The sequence below is a fragment of the Fistularia commersonii genome, chromosome 1 (assembly GCF_037954325.1).
Source record: "Fistularia commersonii isolate RoL2024-O1a breed Wild chromosome 1, RoL_Fcom_v1.0, whole genome shotgun sequence".
Lineage (NCBI taxonomy): Eukaryota > Metazoa > Chordata > Actinopteri > Syngnathiformes > Fistulariidae > Fistularia > Fistularia commersonii.
In genome coordinates, this window is record NC_141284.1 from 11,828,165 (window position 1) to 11,844,192 (window position 16,028).

The 16,028-nt window shown below is 39.0% G+C and overlaps 1 protein-coding gene across 5 annotated transcripts in view; it reads left to right on the top strand.

The window, feature by feature from the left end:
* Window positions 1-3,649: 3,649 nt before the first annotated feature.
* Window positions 3,650-16,028, top strand: part of dlgap2a (discs, large (Drosophila) homolog-associated protein 2a) — a 132,590-nt gene continuing 120,211 nt past the window's right edge. For all 5 annotated transcript variants that reach the window (XM_086147980.1, XM_086147970.1, XM_086147945.1 and 2 more), the window contains exon 1: window positions 3,650-3,956. The gene's annotated coding sequence lies outside the window, so the exon portion shown is untranslated. The remainder of the gene's footprint in view (window positions 3,957-16,028) is intronic.

Below are 16,028 nucleotides of genomic sequence, written 5' to 3' on the forward strand. Positions count from 1 at the left end.
TGGAGCAATCAACTTTTCCAACGCATGGTCTTTAAAGGGAACACCGCCTGGGACAGGGGTCGGCAACCCATAACACCCAAAGAGCCATTTGGACCCGGTTTCCTCGGAAAAGAAACCACTGGGAGCCGCAATTACTTTTTGACGTCTAAAATAAACTCACCATTGTATATATAGCTTTTTATTACCTTTACACTTTGTATAAACAAGTGTGTAGTGTGTTGCTTCTGAAATTCACAAAGTATTACGGAGAAAATTAAATTTTATTTATGCAATGAACTCATTTTGAGCTTTGGGCTTTCAGACTGTGTAGCGGAGCCTTGACCTGAATTTTAAAAATAAATCGGGAAAAAATCACTGTGTCAGGAAACAATAAAAAATAAATATTTGCAAAATATCTTCATAAATATTTATTTTACTTGGTTTATGGGACTTCTGCTCTTGAACTTCTGCGCACAGCATCTGCAAATCGGGACGTTACCGGCTGGCGGGTCTTCCGGCTTCTGCAAGTGTGACGCTATTTTGAACGACGAAAAATAATAAATACAATTTTATTTAATATTTCAAGATCCCAATAATCTTCCAACTTAGAACTAAAAGTTAAAAACAGGAATTAACACAAATGAAATACACTTCAATTAAATACTTATGATTTATTTTCCCAAGCCGCTCCGAGCCGCAGTGTAAAGATGAAAGAGCCGCATGCGGCTCCGGAGCCGCGGGTTGCCGACCCCTGGCCTGGGGGGACATATAGGCAAAAATATGCTGTACTGTTTGTCTCATACTAGACTCTGTTGTTAAATAAGCAAGAAGAGTTATTTATTTAAAAATCACAATTAATAACGCATGCTTTAACCCAGGGGCACCAACATTGTTTTACTAGTGCAATGCATGCTGGGTTTCTTGTATACAGGTTGCTTGTATTGACTGTGGCTTTCGGCCAGTATAAACTTTTGCTTGATACGGTACGGTATATACAGCAATAATGCAACATTGTGCTGCTCTTTGGTGCAATTTCCAGCCCAAGGGACACAAAGGGACTAATGCTACACTACACTACACAGCTTTCCCTGGAACAGGAACAGAATAAAGGAGTGGGAAATTGCTTGTAGACATTCACAGCTTCCTAAGGCTCTGTATTCTCGTCAATTCTCTCTGGATATATTTGTTACATTTAGACAAACTAAGCTGCTGAAAGAGATCAGAGGTGCTCCCAGTTTTAAAAGGAAACAAGTGAACCCCACTTGAAGAAACACCACTGGTAGGAGATGCTGGTTGTTCTCCTGCAAGGATGTCCACAACCCGCAACTGCCGGGTTGTCATCAGAAGCATCTGATGACGAAATACTGGGCACCAGCATAATCACAAAGAAAGCTGATGACAGAAAGCTGAGTCACCCGGTCAGTCAACATATTAGTTCGTAAATCTACAGTGAACAGCTGATGACAAAAACGTTACGACTGACACTCTCCCTCAGTTAAAATAGCAATGCAGATGCCGCACGCACACCAGTGACTTTGGACGACTCCTGCCTCTCTGTGAAGTTGTTCATCTTCCTTTTCAAGCTCATTTTGACTTCTGTCTTCAAGCTTTATCCTCCTTGCTCATGGCTCTCTCGGGCTCAGATGGGAAGACTTGCACTTATGATATGTTTTGCATTGCAGTGTAAACAACAATGGCGACCTAAGACAGAAAGATTTTTTTAAAAGTTTTATACAATCTAAGATTACTTGAGAGATTTTATTATTGTGTTTATGTAGCTGTTACAAATATTGATCCAATTGGACAATAATGTCTTAATAACTGGGTATGCCTTTAAAAGGCTAAAAGTAAGAACTATGCTCAGCAAAGGTCTGCTATTGCAACCTGAAATGGTAGGGCATCTCAATTATTCAGACAAGTTACCTCTTTGCAACAGTTTTGAGGTTAATTAAGTAGAGCCTTGGAAATGGTTCAGTATTTTTGACTCTCCATAGACAACCTTTTTTACTTTAAGTACTGGCATGAGAGCTGAAGGGGAAAATATCTTCTTGTTTCTCTACTTTCTTGAGACAGATACCAATGAGCTTGTATCATGAGGTTTTGTAATGTTTCTCATTACATAATGGTAAACTGCCAAGTGGGCATAATTTCAAAATAACTATCGCAGGTGTCACCTTTGCATATCATTTCAGCAAAAGCTATAAATAGTTACCGTTCCCTGTTTGTTGTTGCAAGGACAAATCGCATTTAATTGGAGGGTGTTTTCTTTGGCTCATGTACTCTTTGTTGTTTGGGATTTGAATTGTGAAGTGAATGAGTGTTTCATGTGTTTTGTTGCTGTGGGCCAAAGTCCAGTGAAATTAAATTTGTTATAAAGAGAAAGGTCTACCTATTGGGCTGACTTCGGGACATGGAACATTTCTTTGATCAGGACACTTTGGATTACAGGACCTGAGACCAAAACGGGCAAACAGAATAAGGGTGTGTAAGACGAGAAAGATAAAGAAGAAGATAAGTGATTCTTACATTTTGTCAAAGTCGCGGATGCCAAACGTCAGTTACCCTTTGTGCTGTATATGTCACAAGGTCCCGCCAAAACACAAGTATATGGAACACATATTTTGAGTAGGTGCAGGGATGTAACTGATATTGTATAGCAGGGCCTATAATGCAGGTTTAGGAAAATAGAAAAAGCTGTTTATCTAGCAATGTACTAAACAGATTATCTTAAATTGCTCAAATGCTTGTAGTTACGCGAGTAACTCTGAGCTGATATAACTGACTACGGTAGTGTTCCAATTTACCTGCGCCTCCCTTAAAATGTTTGATGGCAGTCTGGCTCTCTTGGCCAACGCTACAGATCTAGACTGACAGCTGCTCCATCCTCTTGGCCATTGCTAATCATTGAAAGATTTGGGCTGCTGGCAAGCGGCTCTGCCAAGTGACCTTGAGCCCTGTTGGGGATGAAGGACAATGACTAAAAGCATGCTTCCTTGGTACAGCAAATGAGTGGCTCTGCCATGCAGGTAAATCACTCTGAGAAAGTGTTTGAGACAGGTAAATGTACTCTTTATTTATGGAGTAAACACACCACATGACAATTAATTTATACAGATAAATGAGCCAGATAAGTAACCAACATGGTTCAGTCTTTATTTTACAGTATTATATTTCCACAGATTTTTCTTCTCTATTCACTATTCCCAGTTAGTATATTACTCTAGTTCAAATGCTGCAGATAAAAATATTTTTCTGCCATTCAAAAAACTGCAAGAAAGAAAACAAGCATTCAAATGCTATTTCCAGTAAAAGCACTGGGGGGTTTGGCTGGTGTGGAAGGTAAGGTAAGTTTCAACAAGTGATGGAAACTGGAAAGAAAAAAACTCAAGTGTGACAAATGAATGCATGTTATTTCTCGATCAAGGGGGAAGTGATGCTGGATTTTTGTCCTTCTCTACAAAATAGCAGCAGGCGTTACACAATTCCCCGACTAAGCCATTCAACCAGACTTTCCATACTTGTCTGTTCTCTGCAACTATTTGAGCAAGTCCAGAATCCTGACTCCGCTCCCAGATTTTTGCTCTAGCCGTGCTGATGGAGTCAACAGTAGCAAATGCCTGTTTTGCCTGCCTCCTATCTCCTCTCTCCCTCTTGCTGAGTGCGACTCTGCTCTGCTGCAGTGGATGGTCCTTGCGGTGCGCTCGCAACTATCAGTGATGATCTGAGCATCTCTTTGTCATTTCACCATCTTTCGCTCTCTCACTCTTTTTCCAAAGCCCTTGTTGTTTTGCTTACAACCAAATGTCAGAGAGTCTGGATGAATGAAAAGGAAAAGTCATAGGAAAGACAAGAGAAAGGAAGATCTCAGGAAGTGTTTGATTCAATATATCTTGCACATGACTGTGTTTTTTTGCAGTCCGCTGGTGACAGAGAAGCTTCGGCTTTTAGATGCCTCCTGCTTTCAGCCTATCTGACAGGTAAGTTAGTTTCCTGTTTGATATCTCTTATAATTTTTTCTGCATTTGATCTTGTGGGTGACCAAGGAGAGCCTTTTGCTCATTGCTCATGAGAGAAGAGGCTCATTTGGTGCAAGTTGTGTGCAAACAGGTCCAACAGAGGGTATAATTAACGTATGGCATGCCGTGATGTGTGCGTTTGTGCACGTGCGTGTGTGCAATCCCATATATCAGAGTTCTTTGAAATAAACCTATTGCTTTGCTATTATTTTTGCTAAAAATCTTTGAAAGAAATACTCCTACCGCAGCAACTTCAAATGTTACCTCCTCCAATATGTCAATCCAAGAATAAAAAAAGGGTGTCCCACTCATTGACATTTTCAAGAAAAGGTTGTATCTGTCTTATTTTGTATCAGAATTTATATTTTCAGCATTCTTTATCCTCAAAAATTCAGTGGAACAGTTCAGTGAAGCTCAGATGATATCAGGGAGATTCAATGTCAAATCCACACATACTTCAATGTGTGTATGGATTTTTATATATAGATGCGTGGGCATATTGTGAGTTGAATGTAAACTCTTGTGAGCTCAGCGTGTGCTTCATCTGTGCGTTTTGTGAATGAAGTGTTCTTTGATAAAACAGAACAGACGCATTATTTTCTGTGTCATGTTCAAGATTGTCTTGTTTAATACCATCACCTCTCCACCGTCTCCTAACTGCTTACGAGCTCAGCTGGCAGCTGCATCTAGTCACTTTTTGCAAAATACCCATCTACACCACAGTACTGTGTCTTCATCAGGTATTGGATTGCGTTAGACTGTGGGTGGTGACTTGGTGACGATTTACTACCTGGGACTCTCTGTTCTTGACCTGGTTGTAAATTAGCCTGCCTAGTGAAGCACGGAGCGGTTGGAAGAGATGCTTTGGGTCTCCATGTCCACTGCTGCACTGCAGACAGAGAATCTCCCATGCTGCTGATGCCCAAGTGTGTTATTCAGACACAGTGTAGGCTTTGAGAGGCTCTTAATCTATCGGCCCATGATATTTAAACAGGCGGTGTGGCTCAGTATCTCGAGGCAGAATTCAGTAAGCTGTTCATGCATGTGCAGAAAGATGTATGGGGTTAAACTGCAATCTGCAATTATGATTGACGTTCAAGAGTAACCATGTGACAATGCTACATGCTACTGTGAAGGCCAATCAAGTCATTGATTGAATAACTGCTATCCAGCAACATATTACAGTTTGGACTCACCAATAGTTAACTATAATTCCCCACAGCCATCCTCTGAGGCTCCCAAACCACAAGCACCCTGCAGCTGGCATCATATTGATGACCGAGTTTGTTGTTATAATAGTTTAAAGGAAAGCATTGGTATTAATCACTGACAAGCAGTGTATTCTACTTTATTTTAGTGATCTACTGGCCTTACCCGCATCACACACACATCCTGCATCTGCTTTTCCTACGTCTCAACAAACACTTTAAGTGGTTCAACCATGAAATTGCTTCCAGTGCATCCTTCATTTGTCGGAGTCACGACCACATAGCGCGATCTTCAGATGAACTCAAAGTCAGAATGAATTTGCATTTCAATTAAAAGGGCTCAATATGTGTCCAGCTATCATTTGTTAGTGTGATCAAACCCTGATATCCCATGTCAATACAATATCCGTGATCTATTTGATTGTAGGCTAAAAAAAAAAGAAAATTAATACCTGTATTTATCATTATCACTTATTACAAATCCAAGTTTCAGTACTAACAGATCAATTTAATTATGTCATTTCATTACTTCAATGAATAATTATGTCACAGCATGGATATCCTCGGGGTTCTCCGGTGTCCTCCCTCAGCCCATGGTTAACACGTTAAGCAGGTTCATTTGAAACACTGGGCTGATAATGATAACAATAAATGTTTCTTATAAATGTTATAGGTGTGCAGATAATAATTTATTATTGCATCCTAATTGTAGTCTTTCAGGTTCATTTTACACATCACTGTTTATACAATTGACGCTTCTTTGTTTCTGTGCAGATTACGGTAACCAGATGATTATTGCTTAAAACCAGCACTGAGCTATTTTGCAGAGCCAGCTAATCACCTCCTGTAAGATTTTAATAAATATGTGTAAATAGAAGTAGACAATTATTTATAAATATATTTCAATTGTATTTTTTCAACAAATTGTGATCAGTTCAGCAGGGTATTGGAACTTGATCTATTTTGAGTTTTTAGCGTGAGTGATCTGCACTCTTTCATCTCATGTTATTACTTATCTGCAACAATGGTGTTATAGCACCTCATAGCTGCTAAACAATAAAAAAATCCTGTCAGAAAATAAATGGTCTGTCCTGTCTTTGTAACTTATGTTATTCATGTGAGTGCATGAATGGAATATTGTCATCAGCAACACTAATTCAAATAATTTCACAGGAGCTTCAATAAATCCTGTTTCATGCAAAGTATATAAAGCTGTGTCACATTTTTGAAGTGAGGAAAGGAATGTCAGTTATCCATAAGATATTGACTTATGAAGGTGTTTACATTTTTAGTGCTATTAAATCAAGTCTTGTTGCATCACTGCAGTGGCACACAAATTTTTTTCGAACATTTTATTTTGCTAAAGGCCTCTCATATTGGGTGCTGATAATTTTGTTAAAAAAACAAACAAAAAAAAATACATTACAGCCCCTTAGGTATAAAGTAAAGAAATGTGCTTGAAATTGAACTAGCATCTTAATTTCTTTTCTATGTGGCGGGAAGAGGATATTTCGAAAGGGGACAGCGAGGATGGCTTAACTGTAAAAGATGCTTTAAGTCACTGGTGTGTGGAATTCCAATATGGGATGAGGTCGCCTGCTCACTACAGATGGTCAGGGTCCTCAGTGAGAGTCAGAGCAAATGCCTGTGGGCATATACCTCTCCTTGTTAGTGCCCAGCTTTTTGGAAAGTACTGGAGAAAAAAACACGCCAGAAAGCAACCAAGCAGATGCCACGAGGCTTTTGAAAAGTCATCCACTTTAGATCAGTTTGTATTTTTGCCTGGTCTGTTCATAGGTCTCACCTAACCAAGACAACCACAACTGCAAATAAGTAAAATAAGAAGGCGGTATAATATAAAAAAAGTGATCATCAGTGAACAGAGGAAGAAACAAGCCAGATGGGGTGGAAGGTTTTCAGAGATGCGCCTGCTAAGACGACTGCCACCGACATGCTGGATTTTACAACTTTGACATATCCACATAAAAAGATAATAGAAATAGACTGCAGGTTTTTATTGTGAAATAAAGACATATTAGTGGGAATTCCAATGGCGTTTCCATTTTCCATTGATGGTGTTGCTGTTCTTGTTGTTGTTGATGTTTATTTATTTGTGGATGTCTTGCTATCTTCTGTTTTTCTATTTATATTTATATTCATGTTTATTGTCCTTTTTTCATTTTTTGAAATTTTAACTGTGATAACTGTAATGTGAAAAAAGAGTTTCCCCGATGGGGATAAAGTTTGTCTTATCTTATCTTATCTTATCTTATCTTATCTTATCTTATCTTATTTGTTTGTACCATGTCATCTGTTAAGTTTTTAGCCCAAGCCATACATTGTTTTTGTGTTTTGTTGTTATCTTTGATTTGTGCTTTTCTTCAAGATCTCAGATTAAAAAAATTAAGCGTATTCAAGAGTCCAACGGTGAGTCCTCACACCTTTAATGTTTTCTCCCTGAAAGACCATGCGTTCATAAGAGCAGATCTGTTGTGATTTGGTTAGGCTCTGGACTGCACATGAATTTGAATGACTTTTGTTTTTATTTTCCCTAATACTACAGTGGGTCCAAAGTGCATGAAAAAAATGTTGCAAAGTGAAAGGACTGAATTATCATATACAATAAGTGTGTACTGATTGTGTTGTCAGGGAGATCGTGTGTGCATGTGTGTGTGTGTGTGTGTGTGTGTGTGTGTGTGTGTGTGTGTCTGTGTGTGTGTGTCTGTGTGTGTGTGCATGCACGCATGCCCATGTGCGTTTGTGTGTGTCTATGTGTGTGCTAAAGTCTACTTCATATGAGTACAGATTTGACTGTATTAAAGTTCCTTAGTTAGAAACAATAGAGCAATCCAGAATTTAGCAGGGGTCGAGGTGGGGGTTCTTTACAGTAATACTGGCCTTTTAATCAGGATATGAGTCTAATTAATATCCTCTCTGAAGTATGTTTTTGCTGAAAATCTTGTATGAGGGAAATTGGAAAACATTCTGAATGAACAAATCTATTCATCAATGTTAACTCCATAAATATGAGTTTTTCCAAGATTTTGATAGTTTGATCTGCACTGCAGGGCACTACTCCCTTCGTTGCTATGGAGACAGCATTAAGCAGTGGCGCTTTTGTCTTTGCATAACCCCTCTTCTCCCCGTGCTGCGTGTTGGGACCCCACCCATTCCAGCCGTTTTCTATATGATGATAAAACCTCCAGTACTTAATTCTGATAGGTGTCAAACTCATATATAAGAGTTTAGTCAGGGCCTTGAGTCAGCCCATGTCACAACCAGTTTTGTTCACATGTCTTTGCCCATGTTGGTTTATTTTATATATGTAGTAGTTGTTGTTGTTAATATGTCATCTCTTAAGATTTCAGAGATTTTCAATATTTATCTGCATTACATTGCAACTTATCTAGCAATACATTTTGCATTTCCTCATTGGTTAAGATAATTGTGAGCAGTTTGCTCTGTCATCGGGAAATTTGGAATATTTACTGTTGCTGTGAGACCACTGCAACAAACACCAACAGACGGGAACATTATTTCCTTCTTTTACTTGATTTTGGTATATCTGGCTCAAGTTAGCTAGTTACAGCTTAAAATGACACACCTTGAATTTCCGGCGTTATTGCAAAATAATTTAGATCTTCCATAAACTTTTTTTTGGCCTGGCACTTTGTTCTACTTTTTCAAACTCAGACATTAGGTTAATGGGCAAAAAATAGTGGTAATTCAATTGCACCTTCACTCTTTTTTACAATACATTACAATTTCCATATTTCAAATCTTTCAGGGACTATTTAAATGTTTTCATGGTCTCTAACCGAGGGAGGGATGTGGCAATGATAATAGGTACCTGTAAGTTTGTAATTATTTTCCTTAAACATTATGTACACTGTATTGTTTTCCCTAATGCTTGCATACTTGCTTGTGTGTGTGTGTGTGTGTGTGTGTGTGTGTGTGTGTGTGTGTGTGTGTGTGTGTGTGTATGTGTGTGTGTGTGTGTGTGTGTGTATGTGTGTGTGTGTGTGTGTGTGTGTGTGTGTGTGTGTGTGTGTGTGTGTGTGTGTGCGTGCGTGCGTGCGTGCGTGCATGTGTGTATACTTCATATGTGTACAGATTTGACTGTATTAAAGTTCCTTAGTTAGAAATAATAGAGCAATCCAGGATTTAACAGGAGTCTAGGTGGGGGTACTTCACAGTAATACTGGGCATTTAATCATAATATAAGCCTAATTAACACGCTCTTTGAAGTATGTTTTTGCTGAAAATCTTGTATGAAGGAAAATGGAAAACGTTCTGAATGAACAAATCTATTCATCACTGTTACCTTCATATGTTTGAGTTTTTCCCAAGATTTTGATAGTTTGACACTGCACTGCAGGGCATTACTCCCTTCGTTGCTATGGAGACACCATTAGGCAGTGGCGCTTTTGTCTTTGCATAACCCCTTTTCTCCCCGTGCTGCGTGTTGGGGCCCCACCCGTTCTAGCCATGTATGTGGGGGTAGATAAACTGGTGCAAGTATGTACACGTGCATACTTTGTTAAAAAAGAAAGACAAAAACGACGACAAAACATTTAAAAACAAATGGGAGGGTTTGTGTCTAAAAATATGGGGATGTGTATGTGTGCATGGCTGGGGTTAATGACAGAGGTGTGTGAATTTCCAAGACAAATAGACATACAGACATATGCTGTTCACTAACATGCAGTACACAAAAAGCCACCAGGAGAAACGTTTGTGTGAGTGAGCATGGCAAGTGTGTGGGTGGAGGGATGCTGCATCAGTGCAGCTTATTTTACCCTCAGTTTGATCTCTGCAACCCTCTGCAAGGCTTATTTCCCCAACATGATGCCAAATCTTGAGTCACATTTTTTTATTAGTGTGCACTAGATTTTCCTTTAACGACTTTAATGGTTTTTTTTTATCACTTTTACATGTGATGACTTGTTTTCTGATGGGTTTAGACATATACTGATGGATCGTTCTCAACAGTAAACCATTTGGGACTTCTTAGTCACTCATCGATACAAAATGAAGTCATTTTCTCCTTTTGAGAATGTAATTTATAAGGAAGAAAAACAAATGAACATGTTTTATCAGTTTTTGACCTATTCTTTTTATTTTTTTCCTGTATCAGTTGTGGTTTATTTCAAACTAAAAAAACATAACTCACATATAATTGTATATAAGCAACCAATTAATCTAGACAAATAGTAGAGAAATGTCTCATATATCAATGAATTTTGTTATGATATACAGCAATGATTTAAAAAGGAATTAGAAAATTCAAAATGAAAAAAAAAATACTACCACGATCAGGTGTTTTGTGGATATTATATCATATCACTTTTTGACCGCTGACAACGCTGTTGGCCATTGTTCCTACTTGAATTCATCTACAACAATTATCATTTAAAAATTTCATTTAAAACAGTGTTATCAATAGGGTGTATGAGGATTTTTGATCGGTTACGAAGAGTCTTGAACAAATATATGTGCTTAATGTCAAAGGGCTTGTTTTAGTTAAATTTCTGCTTTAAACTAGGGTTCTGGACTTTTCTCCAATTATGAATTTTGGTATTTTGTAAGCAAACTGTAAAACATTTCAAATTGTAAACAAAATGGTCATTACCATCTCGAGCTACAAGGCCGGGGCATAAAATCTGGAAAAAAATAATATTGATGAAAAACAATTATATTGACAGTAAATGCTGATGTGTTTTAGAAGTTCATGGTGAGGCCTTGATAAGTGCTGCTATAGTAAACGCTTGCTGCTGTTTACATTATGAATAAATGAAAGCTTTTCAAACAAGGTAACATTTCCATTCCTCACATTAAAGTTTTTGATGATATGTGTGTGTAAAAGTAAACTCAGTTTTGTTGGGTAAAATAAAAAAAACTTACAAAATATAACTTATATTTTATTTACTGCTGTCAGATTTTTTTTATATTGATGATAAAACCTCCAGCACTTTCTTCTGATAGGTGTCAAACTCATATATAAGAGTTTAGTCAGGGCTTTGAGTCAGCCCATGTCACAACCAGTCTTGTTCATATATCTTTGCCCTTGTTGGTATATTTTCTATATGTAGTAGTTATTGTTGTTATTATGTCATCTCTTAAAGTTTCAGACATTTTCAATATTTATCTGAATTACATTGCAACATATATAGCAATACATTTTGCATTTCCTCATTGGTTAAGATAATTGTGAGCAATTTGCTCTGTCATCCTGAAATTTGGAATATTTATTTTTGCTGTGAGCCCGCTGCAACAAACACCAACAGGCAGGAACATTATTTTCTTCTTCTACTTGATTATGTTACTAGTTACAGCTTAAAATAGCACACCTTGAATTTCCAGCATTATTGCAAAACAAGTCATTTCTTCCATTCACTTTTTTTTGCCTGGCACTTTGTTCTACTTTCAAAATCAGCCACGAGGCTAATGGGCAAAAATAAGTAGAAATCCAATCGTATCTTCACTCTTTTTTACATTACAATTTACATTATTTCAAATCTGTCAGGGACTATTACATTTTTTCAGGGACCTTAACCGAGGGAAATTAAGTACCAGTGAAATAGGTACCTGTAAAAGTTTGTCATTTTTATCCTTAAACATTATGTCCACTGTAAAGGACACTGTACTGTGATAGTATTCTGCTAAGTTACAGTTGATAAGCTGAGGTTAGAAGCTTTTTTATGTTACTAATTAACTTTTATTATGCATTAAAAAAAATCTACTTATCTGATCTGAATAGAATTGTCCATGTATTTCCTCGCCACTGTTTTCCTTATGGCAGCATTTTGTGAGACTGTTAGTAAAGTTTATTTATGAGGCACCTCACAGGTACAGGTTCACTGAACATTCCAATTTAAAGACAAACACAAAGTCAAATGTAAAATGGAATGCACATAAAATATAGATATAAATAGGAAATAGCAGAAGTAGATAGTATAGGATTAAAATAATATATGCCAACAAAAGAAAAGGGAGGTACTTGAATACGTTCATTATGACATTTAAAAACTGATTTAGCGGAAGCTCTTCCACTGAAACATGCATTGGAGATTCATACAACACTGTCATAGTCAGCAGATTCACAAACCTGCATTTCTCCCCTGCTCTATATCTCTGTTCTTTCTCCACACATCTGCTCTCACTCCACTGGTTACACTTAGCAGAACCTGATCATCAGCAATAACGGCCAGTTTAAAGACAAAGCCTCACAGTCATCTGTTGGCCAGATTGTCGTCATTGAGATGTGAGACTCTCCAGTGCTTTATCTTCTGACCTTGCCTGTCCCCAGCTCACTTGCTTTGTCTGCGCCCTTTGTTAATTTGATCACTTGGCTTATTTTGCTCTCTTGATGACATGGGCTACCCTGGCTCCTTCTGTGGCAAAAGTGTAGGGCTGCATACTAAACAGCACGAGCAGGATGTCAACAAAGAACTGCAGAGTTCAGAGTTGCCATTATGGTGTTCTTCTGTCCCCACTGAGGCTCTGAGAACATCCTGGGGCAATGAGGAAGTAGGAGCTTCGGGGGGGATAAAGTGGCTGCTAGCTGATGCACCTGAGCTGCCACAGCTTCAAGGGCCTGGGCATCTCAGCTGTCTGTCTGGCATGAAGAGTAACCTTGGGCCGCAAGAGGACACTCTCCATCTTCAAGTTGATCCTGTGATCTGGATTCATATGGGTCCATGATTGTTTAGATTTTGCTGTGACGGGTATGATTTTGGTAACCAATTTTCACACAACAGACGACCAAATGTTTCTGCAGTCTTTTAGTGAGACGGTACAAGCAAAAAGCGTAGTGGTGGAAACAACCCGGGAGTGTTTTCTCAGCGAGCAAACAGTCCGTGATCTAGGCACAGGTCAGCCCTCCATCCATAAAGCTCTGAGGTTATCAAGCAGCTGGCACCAGAGGTCTTTTCCTGGACTGGCCCTATCCTGAGGAAATGGGTGGATGCACCCTCATGAACTGAGGAAGTTGGAGCCATACCAATTACAACTAAGGCCAGCCCATGTGATGCCACAGCATAAGCCCATAGGTGGAGAGTCTTACCCTCTCACCTGCCTTGCACTCTAAACCCAAAGTGCAACGCCTAGTATCAGCAACTGGCTTGAGCCGGCAATGAAGGGCTGGAAATTTTTCCCTCCATTGCCCTGCCAGCAAGGGGGGCAGCCATTACCCACAGGCAGACTGGAGAGATTGGGAGCGTAACAAAGTACTGACACCACACCAGCAAGGCTTTAGATTATAAGTATGTAAATTACATAATTTGCAATTAACCTTGTTTATCTTAACCTCTAAAATTGAGCTTTTTTGCATTTGTTTGCAAAATTTATGGCAAGTGTAACTGAAATAAATCATTTTGAGGACAGCTTTTTAAGAATGACTGTGACTTTGCCCTGCTGCATATTGGGAAGGGACACCATCTCCTCTGCATTATTCACACGGGTGTTAAGCACGTACAGTGCAAAGCCTGAGCCCTGTGAGGAGCTGAATGCAGGATCAGGGCACATTGTGAACTATGTGCACATTGGCTGTCTCCCTGACACTGCGACAAAGTCTCGAGATGTGCTTATTACAGCTTCTGACAGTTTCCTAAGGCATTCCTCCCCGATGCTCCACTCCCGAAGTGTTCATCTAGAGGGAAAGGAAGATGATGTGAACTTTGGCTTCCTCAGTGGAATCAATGACGAGGAGGATGATGGTACCCGTCTGCTCCCAAATCCAGAAATTGTGGTCCAACAGGTTCTGTCATTGAGAAGTTGACCTCAATAAGTTCATTTTCTTTTTTTTACTTTTATATTCTTGTTTTTAGACTAAAATACTGTGAACTTTTGAGTACATTATGTCATTTTTACACTAATGATGAAGTGCTTTCAGACCTTTAACTTGGAGATATGCATTTCTGTAAATTTTTGTCATTGAATCCTCTAAGACAGGGTTGGCCAAACTACGGCCTGCGGGCCGCATCCGGCCCGTTGGTCTTTTTAATCTGGCCCACCGAAGATTGGTACAGAATTCATACTTGATGTGAATGATTGAATGATTGGATCAATGAATGTGGGAGCTCAAACAGGAGATGATTTAATTTTTGGAGCTGCTTGAGAATTTTCCTGAGCTGAATGATACAGATTGACTTTGTGATTTAGCCTTTATTGTGGACATACTGACACACATGATTGAGCTGGGCGTGAAGCTACAAAGGGAAAAAAAACGGTTTGTGCATGAAATGCAAGCAAATGTCAGACAATGTTCAAACAAATGTCAGCAGAGTCTGATGTGTACGGTTAACGAATGCGTTTTTTTTCACATGTATCGTATCTTGTGCTGACCCGGGCCGTCTGTTTAACTTTAAAAGTCAATGCGGCAACCTGAGCAAAAAAGTTTGCCCACCCCTGCTTTAAGAAATGTAACGCTATTCATTTTACTCAAGCAAACTTCAATCACTAAGTTATTTTGGAGTTTTCTACACTGGGATCCCTGCTGAGAAAATGTTTTCTTCTTTTCTTCATGGTTATTATTTACAGGGGTCACATCAGCAAATCATCTACCTCCATCTAAACCTATTCTGCATCCTCCTCTCCCACAAGGGAGGTTCTTGTCCTTTCAGTTCATCACTGTTTTAGCATGGTTTTGCTAAAACACCTTAGTCATTTCGTATGTGGGCTATTTTTGTACTGCATGCATTACTGTCACGACATGCAGAGATTGGTGACTGAAGGACGTAACCTCGGTTGTGCAGGAAAAACACTATATTCATGCAAGGCAAGTTATCGAGGGAGAGGGGTTAAAGTGTGACACTGTTGTCATTGCAAAAATGATTCATCATTGGTGGGTTTTGGGGTATTAGACAGAATACAAGATGAAGTACAGCCAACTGAGTGCACAGGGTGTCTTTGAAGAGGCGTTCATGGCCAAGTGAGGGGTGTTCTGCAATAGGAAGCTACATGCTTATACGAGAGCTTAATAAAAGTAGATAAAGCTGAAATGTAAGCATGTCTGCAGTGACATCATACATGTAGGTCCCTCTTGTGGGATTAAAATCGTAGTATTTGTACTTCTGCTCTATACAGATGGATTTCGCATGAAACTATCATCAATTACCCCTCATATCAGTGCAAGAGGGTATTTCCTAAATATCTTTGTGAATGCTGTTTGGTCTGGAACCTACGTTTCCCACAACCTGGATCATCTTTGATAATTTTGGTGATTTGATGTTGAAATGAGGGGTAGGTTCATGATTTAGAGGCAAATACTATGATGCAATAAGGGGTATTCTTTGAATTTTTGTGGGAGAGCTCCCTTGATGACTTGAGAAGTCTTGAGCAGCACTGTCATACTTTATTTACTTCCTCTTTTCCCGAAAATGTGAGGATTTATTTAAGTCTGTTAAGTCTAAGTCTACCCATTAAGCCTGAAAAGGCTATCTTGTGCCTGTTTTTTCCTGTCCCTACATTTGTGGATCCGCATAGCTCTCTGCAGATCAGCATTCCTCATGTTTTGCTTTCAGACCTTCCTATTGCATTTTCCTCTACTTGAGAAATTTCATCTTGTGTATTCCTTGCTGCTTTAGAGCCATCCATTGCCTGCTGCTATATTTTCCAAACTCCTATGCGGTGAGTATACTTGACCGTGGTGTGGTTCTGGATCTGGATTGAGCCATGGTCCAAGATTGGAAACGCAAACACAGGAGAACCTGGCTCTAATTTCCCCTGGAAATTCACCCCCTTGCCTGTTTCCTTTTGGTTACTCAATTTTGATCTAATTTCCTGCTGCATCCACAAGAATATGTCCACAATCCTCTCATTAACA